The 10,636-nt window shown below is 43.8% G+C and overlaps 1 pseudogene across 1 annotated transcript; it reads right to left on the bottom strand.

Annotated features, from left to right (window-relative positions):
• Positions 1–6,902: 6,902 nt before the first annotated feature.
• LOC311353157 (desmoplakin-B pseudogene) lies at positions 6,903–10,358 on the bottom strand (annotated as a pseudogene). Its single transcript has one exon. The product of its transcript is annotated as a desmoplakin-B pseudogene (transcript).
• Positions 10,359–10,636: the final 278 nt, after the last annotated feature.

The following is a 10,636-nucleotide window of genomic DNA, read 5'->3' as shown; positions in this document are numbered from 1 at the left end:
TAAATAAATAAAAAACACACCAAACACTGTTTTCTTCCATCATTTTTATTCTTTAGTTGCTGAGGGAGGAAAAATAATAATTAGTAGGCCTACCTTGAATAGAATCATACCTTGAATCATTTGCGCCGGAACAAGTGCAGTGTAGTGCAGCAAGTGTAGTGGCGCCTGGTTGCTGCGGGGCAAGATCAGCTTTGCACTGGGTGCAAACTAGCAACGACACATGCGTTGGTGTAGAAAGTCAATTGCGCCGGGCGCAAGATAGGGCCCTTCTTCTGTTTGGTGCACATGTCTAATTTGCATACGTGCACAGGACTGGCTGGTTCCGCTTGGCAAAAAATAGAACATAGGCCTATTTGTGAATAAATGTTTACAATTATGAATACTGGACATGGTGAGCTTAAACACATTTAAATGACCATTAGTGACAATAAAATAGTCTATATATTTTTTTTTCACCCACCGAGGTGAATACCGTCCCATGATTAGAGGACGTGACATGAGTTTCTCCAAATTGGAGTTTTCCTTGTCGGTTGGTGGTGTTGATGATTGTTCCATGGTAAAAAATCCATGTATTTGTATATTTCGCTTTATATTTCATACTATTATATGACTGGTAGAATGGTCATCTGAGATGACCAAGGAGGGAATTGTGACACATTTCAGCGATGCTTCCAGCATTCACACCAATAAAACTTAAAGGGGACATCGTGGTTCAATCTGGACTTCAGGGAGTCAAAGCCAAAGTTCCTTTCCCCCAATTCTTCTCAACCATGGCCGAGATAACCCGAGATAACCCTCACTACGAGTCTTTACTTGTTGTGGAGGCTACCGTCAGACACAGTCTTTATGATTCATAATATCATCAGAGGCATCAGAGGCGCACATAGCTTTTGACTGTGATATCAGATATTATATTATATAGATAAATATATATCATATCATATCATATAATTATTATTATGTAATTAAGCAATAGATCACGACAGGCTGTGGTATACGGTCATTATACCACAGTTAAGGGGCGTTGTCCGATGGCGACCCCCTTAACTGTGGTTACTGAAGTAACCCCCCCCCACAGAGACTGAAGTGATCTATTGCTTTTATAAAACGGTTACGTATAAGTATGGCGAAATGAAAGTCATAGACACCCTCAATTTTGAAAAAGCGAGAAAGTCGGAAAAGCATTTTTTTTAACGAATACAAAAAAGTAGTCCCTCCTGACTGCCTGCAAAGTGTACGGCGGTTGCTATGCAACACACTGTAGCGTCCTTCAGAGAGAAGGCTAGAGACGGTAGCTCGGTTCGCCGGCAATTTAGCCTACTATCGAGTTCACTCACCGTGTGCCTATTGCTTTACAACATTTCCACCCTCTCCAGCAATCAACATGTTTTTAGGCTTCAGTGAACTATGCTATTGCTTTTATATATAAATAAACAACAGTTAGAGTTAGTCGCGGAGTGATACTGAACTCTGTAAACGGAACGGGCGTCATAGCTGTGTGTATACGCTCATTATACAACAGTTGGGAACCAATCAGATCGTTGATTTAAGCCGCTTAAATCAAGCGATTCATAATAAAACTCCGGCGGTGCACTCCCGCGAGCACGGGGATTGAATACAATACAACAGCCGCGGTAGTGCACCGCCGGAGTCCGGGAGCTTGGCCAGGGCACGGCCGCCGGGGGACCGCGACAGCGGTGCACGGCCGCCGGGGGACCGCGACAGCGGTGCACGGCGGAGCTCCCGGACTCCGGCGGTGCACTCCTAACCCGCGGGTTCGCGGTCGCGGTCGAGCCGCGAGTGCACCGCCGGAGTCCGCGAGCTCGGCCGGGGCATGGCCGCCGGGAGACCGGCTGCCGTGCACCGCGCCCGGGAGCTCAGCTCCGGCCGCCGTGGTGCCCCGAGGCGGCTCTTCTTTCTGTATTCAATCTGTATTCAATCGGGTATTCATTTCAAAGAAAACGCTTCTCTGTCGTCATCGTGTTTAACCAGCCAATAGCGCGCCAGGTGAAAAAAGCCAGCTTGGTGATTGGTGCCAAACGGATTGGGATAGGAAACAGGAGGATTAAACATGTTCCTTTCCATCCCCATGTGCAGGGCGAATTCCAATCGCCGGCAGATGGGGGTGGGGCTACCCAGTCTAGGGAATAGCGTTTTTTTTTTTTCCCTAAAAGCTATTTCCAGCAAACAGCTTCAAAAGCATGTTTTCTGGAACTCATATACCATGTTTACTTGTTGGGAAAACACCATATGTCTCTTTTAAGAAAAACAATAGTTGAGCGCTGTATGCAGCAATCACCTAATTATTGTGATAGACGGCAATTTTCACTGTCATGGTGTGTTCTTGATCTTTGTGTTGTGATCTTCTTAGCTTATCCCTAGCCTATAGAGTCCTCTATTTCACAACGATGTTGAGGAACAACGTCTTCGTGACACTGCCCTCAGGACGTGAGTTAATTTTTCCTATGATGGCGAAGATTTCTCATAAGTAACTGAACAATAATTAGAACAACTTTTGTTCTTCTTAGGTGTTATTCTTTCCTTCTTCCTCTTCTTCTTCTTCTTCTTTTTCTTCATTATTCTCTGCAAACTTTGGGACCCCTCCTTCCTCGATTTTTGAGACTCCATTACAATTTTAAAATGTTCAGATTAGCTTGGAATCACACGCTTCTTTTTAGATACCTTATTATATTATATTATATTATTACTTATATTCTACTTTTAAAATACTATGTTTTACAATGGAAGTCAATGGGAAGTCAACGCCAATTCTCTGACACAACTACTTCAGACCTCGTAACTTGGTACATTTTTTATCGTTAACCTTCGTTCAAATGTTTAACAAATCTACACACTTGTATCTTCACTAATCTGGAAACAGAATTTTGATATTATTTATACTTTTTTCAGAATCACAGTTTCATTTCGTACCAGCTTCGTATATTTCCAGTTGGTCTCATTGAGTTACGTTGAGGCTCGGGGACGTTCAGGCAGTGTTGCCAGATTGGGCGGTGAGGCCGGAGCGCGAAGCCCAAGGCGATGAGAGCGAACCATTGTGAACGTTGTGGAGCCTAAACAACGTCAATGTTTAACCTAGAAACACGATGTCAAGCTTAAGCGGTGACGTTATTTCATGTTAGCGGTGCTAAAATGATTAATCGATTGGAAATATGATTGTTATATATCAGGCGTTTGTCTGTGGGGACCAATGGGGATTTCTCTAAGACTGCAAGGGAAGCGCAGCTAAGGTCAGTCTGTCCTCAGGTTTACATCCCCAGTCAAATGGCCAGTCGGAGTGAGCCAACCAGCAGATGGAGACAGCGTTGCGGTGCCTGACGTCACAGGACCCTACAGCCTGGAGCCTTCAGCTGCCATGGGTGGAGTACTCCATGAACTCCTTGCCATCTGCTTCAACTGGTCTGTCACCGTTCCAGTGCTGCCTCGGCTACCAGCCTCCATTGTTCCCGGCCCAGGAGGAGGAGGTTGGGGTTCCCTCAGCACAGACATTCATCCGACGCTGTCGCAGAACGAAAAGTCAAGCAGACCGTCGCCGCATCAGGGCTCCCCACTACACCCAGGGGCAGCAGGTGTGGCTTTCCACACATGACCTTCCTCTGAAGGTGACGTCCCCAAAATTGAACCCACGCTTCATCGGCCCCTACACCATCTCCAAGGTGGTCAATCCCTCTGCGATTCGCCTGAACCTCCCTCCTGCCCTCCGCCGCATCCAGCCCACCTTCCATGTGTCCCGTGTCAAGCCCTTCCGGTGTAGGCGTCTGGGTCCCAACCCCGACCCCAAACCCCCACCACCCCCCAGACTCGTTGATGGGTCTGAGGTTTACACAGTTCGCCGCCTGCTCGACGTCCGCCATCGGGGGCGGGGCCACCAGTATCTGGTGGACTGGGAGGGCTACGGCCCCGAGGAGAGGAGCTGGGTCCCTGCCTGGAACATTGTTGACCCCTCGCTCATCAAAGACTTTCACTGTCAGCACCCTGCTCCTTCCACGGTCAACGCCAGGAGGCGTTGGTAGAGGAGGGGGTACTGTCAGGATTCTCGTATGGACTCTTGTTTTTGTCTCCCCCTACCTGCTGGACTGTGAACACCCATGTCCTTATTTGGGCAACTTCCTGCCTTTGTTGGTTTCCCTCCATTTTCTCTGTTCACCTGTTTCTCATTTTGTTTTGATTGGGAGAGTATTTAAACACTGCCCTTTCTGTTGACTTTGTCAGATCGTCACGTTATGTCCTGTGTGTTACCTGACTGCCACGTGAACTCTTTAAAGAGAATCTATTGTTTGCTATTATATGTTGTTTTTGGACTAAGTCTTCTGCCCATCGGTTTTTGAACTCTGCTTGTACCTGGGATCTGACTTGCCTGCTGGACTGTTTGTGAATAAATCATTTTTCTGCAATTGATTCCTGTTTTGAGTCGTGACAATTTCATTGACTAAAAATGAGTTAGAACATGTCCATCTCGAAGACGAGTCCGTTCAGAATCAGCTGCTTATCGCAAGTCGACTGACTCGATTTCCTTCTCATACATTCCCGTAGCGTCACAGTGCGTTTGCCTGTTGAAGCTCAGCGTCCATCCACTTCAATGGGGCTGCATAGAACAGCTTTTTTTAATGCGTCGAAAGTCGACGGTCATTGGATAATGCTGCGATTATGTCCCTCCCATGGACGCTCAGCGTCTCTGGAGGTGAATGGAGGAGTGGGCTGGCCTGGACGCTGGGCTTCTGCGTGATGATTGAAGAGTCTGCGAAAGACTGAGTTGCAGTTTGATTGACAGCGATTTTGAACTATAAAAAGTCGCCGGAGCTGTCTTCATTCCTCAGTCCCATCGCAAATTTTGCAAGCGAGCTGAAAGACGAACTGCAACCTATTTCTTGATATTTGCTTGGCGAAATTGCTAGACAATTTTCATTGTACATTTCATACACTTATTTACTCAATTCCTTGGTTCAGTTTAACATAATTCCCACATTGCCTTATTCAAGTTTAATATCGTTAAACTTGGTAGTTGGCCATCACTTTGATTCAGGGAGCCTGAGGTCTGAACTTCAAGTCCTGAATTCAGATCGGGACTTGCAGGGTGACAGGGGAAAGCTGTGTGATTTCTTGGTGTTCCTTAAAGACATGGAGTTGGACAGTGCAATGCCTCAGCTTTACAAACTGTTCTCATTAGTGGCAACAATTGGAGCTACATCTGCAGGTGTAGAAAGGAGCTTCTCCTGTTTAAACCGGCTCAAGTCCTACACCTAACACAATGGATCAAGACCGTTTAAGCAGCCTAGCTCTGCTGGCCATTGAGAGGACACTGGTCAAGTCACTGGAAAAGACAGCTAGTTGGTATGACAGAGCATTTCCTTGAAAAGGAGCATCATTTACATATACATAAATTGACAATTTATATGATGTAAGCTGAAAATGAGCTTCCTCTCTTTGAAAGACCAGCAGCTGCCACTGGTGGGGACCCCCGTTTATATGGCTAAAGGCTTGCTGCTTGCTACATATCGGGGTGTACTCCTGGTAGAAGCTAAAAGCTAACAACAATGCTTGCCTGTCCAATAGTAATTAGGGGCAAGGGAGGGCCATCAGACCTGTCACTCAAACCTCCGCTCCAGTGGAGATTTGATTCATGATGCATAGTCGAGTTGGTGTTGACTGTAAGGTTGATGTTCTTTAAGTTCTTGTTAGATCAGCTATTCTATATTTTATCACAAATGTATTCAAACTTGATCACATTAGCTATTTGTTTAACTCTTCACTTTATTTGTTTCCAACGATTTTTTTAAATGGTGTGCATGTTTACATTGTTTACTCCATTTAGACTATGTTCAAATCCCTTTACTTGATTTAAGCCATTTAACATTTCTTTACATCTTAAACTATGTGACTTTACTAAAACATATTTTCATCCTCACTTTGCACTACAGCACTCACCGCATTTTCTAGTTAATGTAAACGTGATTTAACCCAACCCGTAGCAACAGAATTACCTTAAACATATCTTACCTAATACCTAACCTAATCTCAAACCTTAATTTACCCTAACCCTAAATTTAACAATTTCTAACCTAACTTGTTAACCTTACCTAACTTATCTAACCCAACTAAGATTTTGCCTTCACATCTACCACATTTTATTCACGCTAATATAATTGCAAGTCATTGTATTGGCCTGCCAAATCGTGCAAAATACCACCCCTGCCCATTAGGATTATTATCGTTCATTAAAGGATTAGCAATCATTTGAATGATTATTAAGATTGTTATAAAAAGATAAATTATTATAAAAATACTTAACTTATAATAACAACAATTAAGCCAATATTCAAAAGAGACAGATCTTTATTTTGTAATAGAACAGTTCCAAAATCAGAAGCTATACTAAAAGAGCTAAAAGAGTTAAAAATAGAGCTACACTAAACAATCTATATCAGAAAGAGCTACACTTCAAATCCTTTAATTAAGAAGAAAATCTGATAATTTCAGATTTACACAAAAAATATGTTACTCATGATAACCAATTCCCAAATATTGAAAGGAAAACATGAAGCATGTGAGAAATACCCCTGAAAATGATTGATATGCAAACAATAAGATGTTCCTAAACGCATTTAAGATAAACTATAATGTATTATGTAAATGCATGCACTTTATTTTAACTTTCTTATCATTTGATTTAAAAAATAAAGAAATGCTGCAGCTCAAGAGCTAAAATGTTGAAACATTAGCGATGTATTCTTAGACTTATACATACAACACACAACTAATTTTAATATTTCTAGGTTACATGGACTGTGAATGTATGCATGTATCATATATGTATGTATTAATGAGGCCAGGTTAAGAAGTATAATTGTATAGAAACTGAAAGTTGTTTCATTCAAACCCTAACCCTATTGAGCAGAACTGGAAGAGAAAGAGGACAGGCTGTAGCTGGTGCCACTAATTTGTGTAGATACTGAGTAGGTGGGAGTACCTAGGTCTACACTGCTCCTACGGGAAGCCACTCGTGAGCTACTCCTAGAGCTCGTCCTTGATCCCGGGGCAGAAGAGATACTATAGGGGCTGCTGATACCTCTAGAGGATATGCTAGATGCCTGCAGAATCCGGACCCCAGTTGTCTCCTCCAATAAGCAATTATCCAGTGCCTCCTTGTAGGAGATCTTCAATTTGGTCTTGGGGCATGTTAGGTTCTTTGAATGGCGTCTTCTGTCTTGAAGCTTTCGGGCTGTGCTTTCATCTAACCAACCAATGTTCAGGGCATCTTCTATAGTTCTCCTACACCCCAGTTCTGGGTCAATGAGTCCCCCTGTCACAAATTGGTATTCCATAAACCTCTGGCCTGCCTCATATGGCAGCCACTTTTCTCTCATGGCCTCCGCAGCAGACAACTTAGTTTTAACTCTAAGATTTTCAAAACCAACATATGCTTTTTGGGCTGACTTGAGTAGGAGGGCCAATTTGTCATCTATCAGGCCCAAAGTACAGGCTTCCTTGATTCCATGTCTTTGACCATTACTGGGGTCAACAATGCCTCCAGTACATGCCTGGGCCTCAAGCATTCTTTGCGCAGTGATAGAATCCACAATGCCACGATCCCGAGCCTCCAAAATTGTTATCTTCTCTAGATTGTCTGTATCAAAGATTGCTCCTACAGGTTCTTGTTCACCAATCGTTTCATCAGGGGAGTTGACAATGATAGAAACACTGGATAGGTGCTTCAGGGTCTCTGCTGAGGTTGAGACCTCTCTGCTGACAATACTACTGGATCCTGAAACTGTTGTAGTTCTTGTTGTGGTACATTTTCCAAAATGTTGTGATAAAGGCCTTGTTGAAATTGAAGAACACTCAGCAGATGTGACTGTGTGTCCCGGTGATGATGATGAAGATGACGAAGATAATGATAATTTTGAAAATCCTTCTCTCTTTCCGGCGATGATGACTGCAAACTCATTGAGAGAAATGCTTTGGGATGTGTACTGCTCATATATTGATTGATCTATTACACCTTGTTCAAGTAGCTCACTGATGTTATACTCTTTTCCAGTTGTCCTGTCAACAATCAACATTCTGGAAGACCCATCTGTTGAAGTGGTGGTGATCTCCTCCCACTCACTCTCCTGCATGGATAACTCAATATAGGTATCAAAGTCTATAAGACCTGTGTCAAGTGCTTCCCGTACTGTCATCTCTCTGTTCGTATCTGGATCAACAATAATCACCCTTCTCTTTCTCCGAGTGTTTTTCTGAGTGGAATGCTGTTGGTTGTCCAAGATAGGCAACAAGATAAGGCCTGTGTTCTCATCAGCTTTACAGCGTTGCTTGAGCTCCATGTAAGTAAGTTTTTCATCTGTGTTAGGATCACAAAAGCCTTTAGTGTAATCCCCTTCATCAGATATAATCTGGTTCATCTCTGCATTAAAGTAGCCTCTTTTGTAGGCTACATTCACATCGATACGATGGCTGTGTATGGGATCAATTATTCCCCCACTGGCAATCTGAGCCTCAAGCAAGCGTATACCAAGGCCTCTCTCCATTAGACCTCTTTCTATGGTCTCAAAGACGGACATCACTATGTCAGAGTCGGGCAGTTTATAGCCAGTCACAGCCCTCTCGGCTGATAAAAGCTTGTCCTTAAACTCTGGCCCTACCAGTCCTCTATTGAGGGCATCCGTGACAGTTAGGTGAATATTTTTAACAGGGTCCACCACAAAGCCTGATGCAGCTTGTGCCTCCAGGAGCTCTAGTGTGGTGTCAGGAGCTAACAGTCCTTCTTTCATGGCCTCATATATAGGCATAACCCTATTGCTTGTCTCATCATAGACCCCTGCAATACAGGTTGACCCCCTTAAATAGGATTGCAGGCGTTGCTCAATTTCCTGGCTGGTCAATTTACCCGCCCTTAGATTTTCTACATCTGAATTTTCCAGAAGGTTAGCATCTACCAGGTCTGTGAAGGACACTTTACCTCTAAGACCTTGGACTGTCAATGGGTTATCTGGGGCAGGGAGGAGCAAGAGGCCTGTTGTGGGATTTAGCTTGCATTTTTTCTTCAGTGACACATAATTAGTTCTATGTTGTGTGTTTGGGTCAAGAAAGCAATCTGGGATTGCGTTAAGGTCATTGTACAATTCCTTATCTATAATATTCCGATCCATAGCCATGTCCCTGGGTAGGAACACACCCAAGAAAGGGTCTAGAATACCTCCAACAGACTCCTGAGCCTGTAGAATTCGCAGAGCTGTGTCTTTGTCAATTAATCCCTTTCTCATGGCCTGGCTTGCTGTCAGAAGCTTAGATGTATTTGGGTCCTGATACCCAAGAGCAGCTGCTTCAACTGCTGACAGTCTTGATCTATCATTAGGGACTATGACTCCTTTAGAATAAGCCTCCTCTACAGTTAGCTTTTGATCTGTTCTGGGATCAATAATGTAGCCTGTGGCAGCTTGAGCTTCCAGTAAAAAGTTAGCGCTGTCTGCAGAAATTATTTCCCTATTCCGAGCCTCTGTAAAGGACATTTTTCCATGAGGTCCAGCAGCTATTCCCCCGATAGATCCTGTCCCCTTCAGATGCAATTTCTTTTCCACAGAGACATCAGAAACTGTTTTCTTTCCTTCCAACAGTAGGGTATAGGTTTTCTTGTCTAGAACACCACAATCCAGTAACTGCTGGGCTGTGACAGTCTTACGAATGCCATCAAAGATAAGTTTATTTGAGTCTTGCTGTTCGGAAATAGGAAGCCGTAATAGGGTTGAGTGAAATTCGGTTTTGGACCGTCTTTTCGAAGACTCATTGATCTCACTCTTCTCAGTTTCTGTGTCCATGTAACCCTCAGGATGTTGTTTCTTGGTTTCTGAAAATGACATTTTGCCTTGATTTCCAGCTATCACAGTAGCTATGACCCCAGTACCCTTAAGATGAACTGTTTTGGTTGTAGTCACCAATGTAACAGTTTTCTCCTCTGTCTCCAGCCGTTCGATTGTGGTCTTTTCGGTCTGCTTTCGGTCCACAATTCCCTTTTTCGTCGCTTCGGGAACCGATAAAGGCTTAGTAGTGATGCGATGAATGTAACCAATCTCAGCAGATTCTGCTGCTAACAACATGTCTCTATCTTCCCTAGCAACCACCCCTTTGACACAAGTTTCCTTTACAGTCAGCTTCTGATCTTTCGGGTCTTTCATTCCAGAAATAGGCAACAGTGTCAGGCCTGTGTGATATTCTGTCTTGTATCGTCTCTTCAAAGAGTCATAAGTAACACCCTTCTCAGTGTCTGGGTCCATGTCACACTCTGGCTGTTGGTTTAGAGAGCGTTTCAGCTCTTCATCAATAAGCTTGCGTTTAATTTCCATATCTCTGGGTAGGAAAATACTACTCACTGGGTCTAGAATGCCTCCTGCAGATTCTTGAGCCTGAAGCGGAGCTAGTGCAGTTTTCTTGTCCACAAGTCCCTTCTTCATGGCTTCAAACACGGAAAGAGGCTTGGCTGTGCTTCGATCAGTGTAACCAATGGCAGCAAATTCTGCTACTAACAACCTTTCTCTATCTTCCTTAGCCACCACCCCTTTGTCACATGCTTCCTCTACTGTCAGTTTCTTATTGGTTTCAGGATCAATGATGTAGCCCGTGG

The sequence above is a fragment of the Micromesistius poutassou genome, assembly GCF_964030765.1.
Source record: "Micromesistius poutassou genome assembly, chromosome: 9".
Lineage (NCBI taxonomy): Eukaryota > Metazoa > Chordata > Actinopteri > Gadiformes > Gadidae > Micromesistius > Micromesistius poutassou.
The sequence above is the reverse complement of the archived record's forward strand: the minus strand, read 5'-3'. Positions and strand labels throughout refer to the sequence as shown.